Raw genomic sequence first — 10,264 nt, 5'->3', positions numbered from 1 at the left:
GTCCTTTCCTTTTGTTGATATCTTTCTTTCTTTCAACAATTGTCAAAGAAGCATTAATTAGTGCTATATGTTGTCGCCTTATGAAGCTTCCTTCGCAACATCTCGTGCAATTGCTAGTTATTTTTATTTTTAATATGTGAATTTAAACTTATCTTGCTATATTAGATTGTCTTCTCGAAATTGAACAATACCCCTTTCAATCTGATAGAATCTAATTGAACAATAAATTGATAAGATCTAATAGAGTAGGGAAAATAAAATATTTTATAATAAATTTAATGAAATAAATAAAATTGAAAATACTTAAAACATGGTTTTTTTTTCTGAACATTTTTTTGGTTAATTTTGCCTAAATTTTAGTAGAGATTTTAAAGAATTATAAGCTTATTTTTTTTTATCTGAAGAGCTCAAGTGCCCCAAGTATATTTTTTTTTTTAAGGTGTCAAATCACTTTATGTATTCGAAAGTGCATTTCAAACAACAAGAAATTCAGTGGATACTAACAGTTAGGTGTATACAATAACCATACACGTCTCTATAAATATATCATGAATATGTACATTCTAAAAATAATAATATCAATAGATTTTAAATAGAATTATCAATACAATTATATATTTATATTTAACATTTATTATTAAAAAATATAAATTTTTTTTGTGTGTAATATTTAAATATTATTTAATTATAATTATATTAAAATCATTTAAAAGTGTAAATTTAATTATTAAAAAATATATATACATTATGTGTGTATGAGAATTTCATATTCTACTGATTAATCAATAGATATAGCATATAGAAACATATCGTAGCTTTTTCCACTATAGTTTGTCGCTTGGGAAACTAGACCAATGGCAAAAGATAGTACTTTTGTTCAAAAGGAACTATAAGACTCATAATATCCATATCTTTGACATCACATAGCATTAATTTTAGGGTTTCTATTAGAATACTTAGCGTTAATCCTAGTAAAATTGTACCGAGGTTACTCACAAATAGTATAGACTGAAAATGTAAAGGGGATCAAAGAAGAACCATCACTAGCAAGGAAGGAAGCCTTATCACATCTAAGTGGAGGTTGAAACATCTATAGGTATTGCAAGAGTACTATGAGAAGTTGGTCATTTTTCTCTTGAGAGAATGACCTTGACTCTAGCCAACCAAAGGGCCATGTCTTGATGTTTTAGGGAAATTTCACTATGATCATTTTTGTGTTTCATCCAACTGTATAGATAATTCATTCGTGGCCTCATCTCTCTCTAGTATATTTTTGTTAATAAGGGCCTTGATGTTCCAATATAGGCCCACTATCCATCTTTATTGATTTTGTGTTCCTCCTGTGTGACCCGAATCTGGGAGCTACACAACTCTTGAGGTAAGAATATTAGTGTTTGTGTACTCATCTGTGTACTGATTCCTATTATCGATGGACTCTAAGGATGCATGGTCAATTTCTAACTCTATGTGGTGCGAGATATGGCCATGATATTACTGAGCTAAAAAATGCATTCCTTGACCTTGACACTACCCTCTACTGTATAAGAGCAATCACGATGGCTCCTGACCGTTTTTCAAGGCATGATGAGCGAGGAGATGATAAAATATTGACTCGATAAGGGACTAACCACCTAGGAGGGACAAGGGAGATAGAGACAGTAGAGAAGGGTAGAGGCTAGCTAAAAGAGGTAAGATGAGCATGGATAGGGCATTAGTGAAAGTGAACCAATAAGAAGGTAGTAAAGTCTAGGAAAGAAAGGCCAATTGGAAGACAAGCATAGAGTATAGCCATACAAAGCGAGGTCCAACCTATTGATCACCAATATTTGTGTTTAGAGTACTAAAATATAAATATGTAATAGAGCATATGGAATAGAAAGTACATATATCCAAAAATGAGTGGGAATTCAAATAAAATAATTGTGTTTTAAGATGCACGAGAGAAATACCTTATGCACTATGCTATTAAGAGTGAATGTAGGGTGAACTTTGTCAAAAAAATGCACAACCAAAACATAGATTTCAAATCTCCTTGTCCTATTAGTTTCATCAACCACAAATAAATACCACCCATGTCAGTCCAGAAAACTAAATCATATGGTAGTTTCTACAACTGTGACCAACATGTAAACCCTAAGAGACCTCAGAAAGGGGTGGATAGGGAGGGTAGGTTAGGGGGGCCTCGACCTAGCCTCCACTAGGGATAGGAAACATATTGTAGTGCAAATTAAGACTTTCATAGTAGAAATATGAAACTCTTTATGAACCAAAATGGGAAATTTCTTCCAGGTGTGACCCTTAATTAATTTTATGCATCGCAAGAGACTTTGAGTGCACTATCATGTCACAAAGTGGATTGAATGTGTGGGATTTTGTTGGATTCATAGTAAATTCATGTTACAGCTAGGTGGAGTGGGGTTGCAACAGTACACCTATCCCCCCTCCTTGTAATCATTATTTTCACACTCGACCACCATACTAGATTAATGGGGTATTTATGTTTTATATAATTATGAAATATATGTGAATGACTTTCCATTTTTATATTTAATGTTTTATTTTACATTATATTTTTGTTATATTTTATTATTGACATAAAGATTACATATTTAATAATTCAATATAGAAATATTTTATAGTGTCTATATTAAAATTTTGTTTTTAACAAACTACCAGTTTCCTATCCTTTCATGCTTATAAGAATTATTACTAGTTCAATTTTTTTGCCACATATGCTAACATGTTTTTGAAATATAAAATCACAGTGGAGGGAAAATTAATGCCCCTAGTTACCAATTGAGTATTATGCTTTGATGTTTTTGTTATAAAAAAAAAAAATCCAATTAAAAAACTGTGCATCTCTCTCTCCCTATATATATATATATATATATATATATAAATAAATATATATAAATATAATCATGATATTTCAGAACTTATAATTAATAAAAATATTAAAATTTAGTTAATAAAAAAATATCTATATTTATAAAAATGTGAAATATAGATAAAATATAAATGACATCTATAAATTAAGAATATATATATATATTTATATATTATATATATTATCTTGTTTTAATAAAATTAAAAATAAAAATACTTATATATATATATATATATATATATATATATAATATACCAAATTTATATAAATATAAATAATATATTAAAAATTAATACAAATTTATTTTATCTTTAGATTTATTAAGTATTAAGAGAAATATCTCATAAATTTGAATTTAAAATAAAATATATGATAATTATAATTATATTTATTTGTTTGTAAATTTTTTTAGAATTTAAACCAACTAAAACTTGGTAATTTATTATATTATATATATTAAAACTTGGTATTTTATTATATTATATATATATATACTCGTTTTTGATGACATGTAGCGTAAAGGTGCAATTTTATGGATGGAAGATGATGAATTGTGGATGGTGGTTATGTGAATGATGACGAAAGAGTTATGGTTAGGTTTTTAATCATGGAGAATATTAGTTATAAATATCATGAGAGATGATCCTCAGGAGAGACGAGCATTCCTATGCACGTGAGAGACAATGATCAATAACACTTCATAATCTTGTTAGTATTTGATGATATGTATTGTGAATATGCAATTTTATGGATGGGAGATGAATTTTGGATGGTGGTTATGTGAATTATGAAGAAAGAGTTATGGTTGGTTTTTTAATCAAGGAGTATATTAGCCATAAATGTTTTATAATTATTGTAGGTGTTAGTTTTGTAAATGAGTATGTTTGTGAAAGTTGTAAGGTAGCTTTTTAAAAATGTATTTTTTTTGGGTATGTTTAGCAGAATTTTTATTCATTTACTTTTAAAAGTATGTTACAACTATAAAATATCTTTAATGACTTCATCTTACTCATTGGAAAACCAGGTTTGTTGGCCACCGAATCACATTATATCTCATTGAAAATATCAATAATTTAAGTATGTTAAATAAAGCTTTATATGACTGAATGTATGGAAACTATATATCACCTAAATAGTTATAGTATAAATTACTAGCCAACATATACATCAAGAAAGCTAAAAAAAATTAGGAGCTTCCATGACCAAAATAACAACTACTCATTCGAGGACTCCATGGGAGACGGGTCCTTAGGACTGGAGCCTGGTAATTGAGACTAAGGAAGGAACGTAATGTGTTGCTCAATGTGGTCGAGACAAACATTCTGCTACTAGATTTGAAATTTGATAAGTTGAAATTCTTTCTAAATTTCCTGAAAACCTAGATCAGATTTGACAGAGCCTATATACATGATAGCTTTGGCCACAATACTTTTCATTAGCTAGGAGGTATGGATAGTTTGTTCATATTGGGTGGTGCGGCCTCAAGTATGTCACGAGCTAGGATCGATGACGTTGTAGTCTTATATATGCACTTCAGCTTCTACTCACTGATTTAATTATGCTTCCCATGTCGAGATCTTTTTTTAACTTGGGCTGGGGTGCTTGTGTTGTAAGCCTGGGCCGCGTCACTGATAATTTTAGCATCAATCTTATAGCCACTTCTTCTCAGTTGTTGAGAGGATGATGAATCCCTGCTACTTCGGTTCCTCGATTGTCGACTATGACCTCATCCCCCATTGCCAAAAAAGCTAACACAAGGGATGGGAGAACCATTTTAATTATCAACCAAACACCAGAACCAAAAACTAACAACTGAACAAAACAAGCGATAGTACAGAACCATATCGGTTGCTCGTGGGTAGGGTGATTACTGAAATTACTAGAACCTGACACAGTAACTTGAAATAACATCAAGAGGCAAACAACATTAGGCTAGAGCCTTTCATACAAACTAAGGGTCAAAAAGGACGACCACCTTTGTGGTTCAAGGCTATATACGAGCACCTCGTTCTCAATTAAGTCCATACACAAAGAAATTCCAAAATTAGCCTGCCACCTTAGGAGAAAGGTTCCATAGACTGGCTCCCCAACCCAATAACAGTGAGGTTGACACCATGGATTTAATAAATTGGATGCAAATAATTGAAGCCCATTCCCCTACTCAGTGCCAAAAATCCAATGATATAACCAACATCGACGAACATACATTCCTCCAACATAAGACTACAAACCAGAAATATACTATGCATTCCCATTGGAGGCAGTAGAATGACAAAGAAAATAGATATCAACATAGAAAAATAGACATTATAGATGACAAAACCATGAAAAGCTTTCCCATTCTCTAGAAAACGAGTTCCATTTCTCACAAGGGTCGAATGACAAAGATGATCATTAAAATTTCAAGAAACATTATAATAATGAGCATGACGCAGTCGAGGAGGGGGAAAGGGATAAGAACATACCTGACTACAAACATCATGAACCAAAGAGGACCAGTCACATCCCAAGAGAAGAATTGCCTGACCTTCCTTGCATAAAATAGATTGATAGCCAAGTGTACGCTTACCTCAAGGAGCGAAACCCCAACACAAGACAAATGCATGCATGGGATGCTGAGTCCTACCCACCTGGAGTTTAAGAGACCTGGGGCTCACCTCTTCACCATTAACTCAGCCCATGCCCGCAACCACCTCACTTACCTAATCACACATGCGAAAGAAAGGGTTTATCTGCCCTCCATCTATTTCAGTGATCCTTTCACACATGACAAGAATCCCAAGAGGAACAATTGGCTATCTCGCACCAAGATCGGGGGTAAAATTTGCATTTTTTGTTTCCTTTAAAATTGAGAATTTGAAGTTTGACTTATATAGTATGGAGTTTATTCCACTCCTTATGGTTATTAATTTTTTTCATGATTTTCAGTATAGTTTTTTTTATGCATGTTATCTATGGATTCATGTAGGTTTTTGTGAATTTCTTGAGATTGTTGGTTGTTGTCTAGAAAGGAATATCTAATTTGTCTAGAAAGTAAGTTATAGTTTTGTTTTCCTTCTATAAGCTTGTTTTGCACATTTTGTTTCATAGCAAGGACCTTTTCTTATACTAGTTTTGTTCTTGGCCTTAGGCACTATCCCCTTTGTTGGACCTAGCTCTTGGATTGTCTTAAATTGAGGGAGATCTCTATTGCGACAAAAGATATTCTTATTTGTATACTGGTGGGATAGGCCACTGGGGATTTGAAAACTCATTAGAATTATGTTCTCTTACTTGCTACTTGACCTTCCTAACTTTAGAATTATGTGGTGGCCTTATCCTCTACTTCTTTCTTAGGTGGTATTATTCCACTTCTTGTGTATATTGGGAGTTTTTTTAGTGTTTCATAGATACATTATACTCTCTATTATTCAACCTATTATCTATACTATGGGATTTGTTTATATTAAAAGAAAAATTTTGCAAGAGTATTCCCCTAGTTCATAAAAACATTTCTTCCTAATAAGACTCAATCCCAACTTACTTAGGATAGAAAGGATGCATCAAGGGAAACCTAAATATTTCAAATCAATTTCTTTGAAAAAAAATAGAATTAGAGAGATGGAAAAAAAAATTAAATGAAAAAGACATAATTTATATAAGGATCATAAGAAGACAAATGCACAAATGGCCATATGCAATAGATGACATGTCATGTCATGGACAAAACATGTATATATATATTATATATATTTTACACTCTTTAAAAATGTGTTTCTATATAAATAATATATAATTTATACTCATAAATACTCTAAACATTATCTACGTCTAAAATATTGAATAAACATTATTTAATATTTATAAACATTATATACCCATGGGAACATAGTAATTAGAACCATACTAAAAATAATAAATATATATATATATATATATATTATATTTATATATATATATATATATATATTTATACACTTATACAGATTTATATACTTTACCGGAGGGCAAGCCTTATTTATTATGTAATTAAGCCATAAATATGTGGGACAGTAAATGCTCATGGCCAAATAATATACTTGTTTCAATTTAGTGAGCATATACTACCCATAAAACATGCCCCGGGAGTATATAAGTTAAATAACCCGAACTGGTTAGCAAGTATAGAATTTAAATGACCTGAACCGGTGAGCAAGCCAGCAAAGGTCTTGCATCGACAATGGTTTCGAGAGCGGCAGGTTACAAGTCAACGGAGTAGGTATAATAAAATAAAAGTGCAGGCAGTTCAGTGCCACAGCGGGTCCGTCCAAGACTCAGTCATAAATGTGTTTTGATAAACAGGTGGCAGTTTCTCATTGGCTCTCGACAGACGACGGAAGGTCGATGGAGAGCCTTCCCTTAAATAACGGCTTAAATAACGTCTTCTGCGTAACTAATACTAAAATCAAATAAAAAGCTATAGAGAAATAAATAATCAAATATCGGAAAAAAATGACTTGAATCATGATTATGTGCATACAAAACTAGTGATATATCCATTGATTATCTGCATACAAAACTAGTGATATAACCATTGTTATTGATGGTAACGGATTGAGTGTTCCTTTCGATTATATTTTGAAATAATTTTTTTTTTAATATCTATATATATATATCAACGATCATGAACCTTAATCGATATTGACTGTAACTGATTCAGTGGTCCTTTTCATTATATTTTGAAATCATTTTTATTTTTTTAAGATATATAAAACAGATCATTAATTTTAATAGTGGCTGTAGGTTAAAAATTATATTTTTTGCTTGGAAAGTTATAGAAATTTCGGTCATATTTTGAAAAAAATCTAGTAAGGATTTTTATAATTCCATGTAAAAGTTGTCCAAATTCATAATTTTAGGTATCCTAAAAGTTTTTGATGGTTATGATTCTATTTCCACCATTAAAAAGATGATTCAAACACTGCGTCTACAAGATTTTTTGAATTTTTTTTGCCTAGATTCTAGCCATTTTTAACGGTCATGGCAATTACCATCTGAAACATGATTCAAACATTGCATCTACAAGATTTTTTGAAATTTTTTTGCCTAGATTCTAGCCATTTTTAATGGTCATAGCAATTACCATCAAAAACATGATTCAAACACTGCATCTACAAGAATTTTTGAAATTTTTTTCTCTAGATTCTACCCATTTTTAACGGTCATGGCAACATGATTCAAACACTGCATCTACAAGATTTTTTGAAATTTTTTTCTTTAGATTCTAGCCATTTTTAATGGTCATGGCAATTACCATCAAAAACATGATTCAAACACTGCACCTACAAGATTTTTTGAAATTTTTTTGCTTAGATTATAACCATTTTTAACCATCATGGCAATTCCTCCACCTCCCTAAACAACTCCATTATAGAGATTCTCTTATTTTGATTAAAAAATTATTATAATTAATTGCAGTGATAATTGCGATCAAAATAATTAATTGCAGTTATAATTACAGTACAAGATCAAAATAATTAATTACAGTTATAATCACATAACATTCATGTAAAAACCGCTAACTAAAAATAAAATTTAACGTTATGTAAACTTTCATTACGCTGATTTTCAGAGATGAGAGATCATAGCTCCAGAGAATAACCCCCCATCTATGGATGCTTTGCAACAGAGACACATCATAGAGCCTACTTTATTAATTAAAACGAGAGATTAAACTAAAACTGAATATTAATGCAATTCGATGCAGGGAGATTAGCTTTTACAGAGTCGGCTGTGGCTAATTCTTCAGCATCATTAATAGAGTGGTCTTGTCACACATTATTAACGGACTAGTGTGCATGTACAGCTCCTTGTGGGCCTTCTGGCTTATTCTGCTCCTCGGGCAAGTTAGGAGACCCCAGTTTCAAGTAGCAAAGGTATTCCCCATAGAGATAAGATGCGAGTCCCCACAAGGCCAGCACCAGCGACATGCCTTTCTCCGCACTGAATTTCTCATGGAATAACAACACAGCGAGGACCTCAGTCCCCGGAATTGTAACGGCAATGACGACCCCACTCAACAGAGAACTCGCCATGAACGTCACGCCGAAGACCCCAATGAAATAAAACTGCCCCACCACTGCGCCCCATAGAACATCCATGCAGTAATTAACCTTCCCTAGACGAAATCGCTCGGCCTCACTGGGGAGGGCCTGGAATTCTCCATTAACGAGCATGCCCACTGTACAGAAAACAGTGGCCGAAATAGACACGATGACTTGCATCTCCATAACAAGGGTATACGTCATTGGGCTCTTTGTTGTCTTGTAGGCCAGCTCAATCAAGGGAATAACCAGACCATAGAGGGCAGCTGCACCCAGCGTGAAGATAAACCCGAGCACGTACTGCCGATGCGTTACTCCTTCAGGCATGTCGTTGCTTGTATGGAAGGCAAGCAAAACGGAACCCGCAGTAAGCAAAACCACGGAATTTACAGAAAAGGGCTGAACTTTTGCCGGACTAACAGCAACGCGAAAATAGCGTTGAAGCCGAGCTGGGTGGCGAGCAGCACAGAGGCAGTCGAAGCGGGCAGAAATGAGAGGCCATATACGTATAGGTAATTGTCGGCGCCCGTGAGAATCCCGATTCCACACGAAGCCAGGAAGAGCTTCGGGGTGATGCCATTCTCTCTGTTGGGGTGCTTTCTATACGATAAGTAGAGAGGCGGGAGGAGAAGAGGCCATGCCACAGTTCCTAGCCAAGAAGAGAACCACCGTTTCGATCCACCGTGTAGGAAATAAATTCTTGTGAACAAAGACCCCGGAGTTGAACCCATGGCCAAGATCAAGATGTTGAGGAACAGGAGGATTCGATCCCTTAACCTTTTCCTTCTGTTGGTCACGAGAGATTGCATTCCTTCCACGCCTGTGTCAGCTGGTGCTTCCATGTTCTCGGTTTCAGACACACCATACCCAGACATACTGAATGGCCGATATAGGAAACCTGAAAGAAACCCTATCGGGTGACTCAGTGTACGGGAACAGGAGCCTGGTATTTGTAACCTTTCATTCCCTCGCTAACCGGTAGGGGAGCAGTCTATTCGGGGAGTATACATCCTTCCCAACGAAATGTAATGGCAAGAATGTTCTATTCTTATCACGAATCTGGTGGTGTCCCATCGGCTTCCCTGGCGTGTAAATTTCGGTTACCTTTCACTCTTCTGAAATGGTAAAGTGCGTCCTAAGCTTTAGGGTGATCTTAAGATTAAGTTTTAACCGAGTCAGTCCAAAAGACATTTCAGTGCCACTCCTGTATATAGGTTGAATTCCAAAAGGATCTAGCCTTGGAGTTATACATAAGTCCAAAACATTTATTTGGTTTTGAAAAAGTTTCTGTCAAAATCAAGAGCCCTAAAAGGTG

General features: G+C 33.8%; 1 pseudogene; it reads right to left on the bottom strand.

Annotated features, from left to right (window-relative positions):
- Positions 1-8,524: 8,524 nt before the first annotated feature.
- On the bottom strand, positions 8,525-9,958 carry LOC149252875 (purine permease 3 pseudogene; annotated as a pseudogene).
- Between the last annotated feature and the right edge of the window lie 306 nt (positions 9,959-10,264).

The sequence above is a fragment of the Pinus tabuliformis genome, chromosome 7 (genome assembly GCF_031772625.1).
Source record: "Pinus tabuliformis cultivar Carrire ecotype Pingquan chromosome 7, CPIR1, whole genome shotgun sequence".
NCBI lineage: Eukaryota > Viridiplantae > Streptophyta > Pinopsida > Pinales > Pinaceae > Pinus > Pinus tabuliformis.
This window is presented reverse-complemented; position numbering and strand designations above follow the sequence as displayed.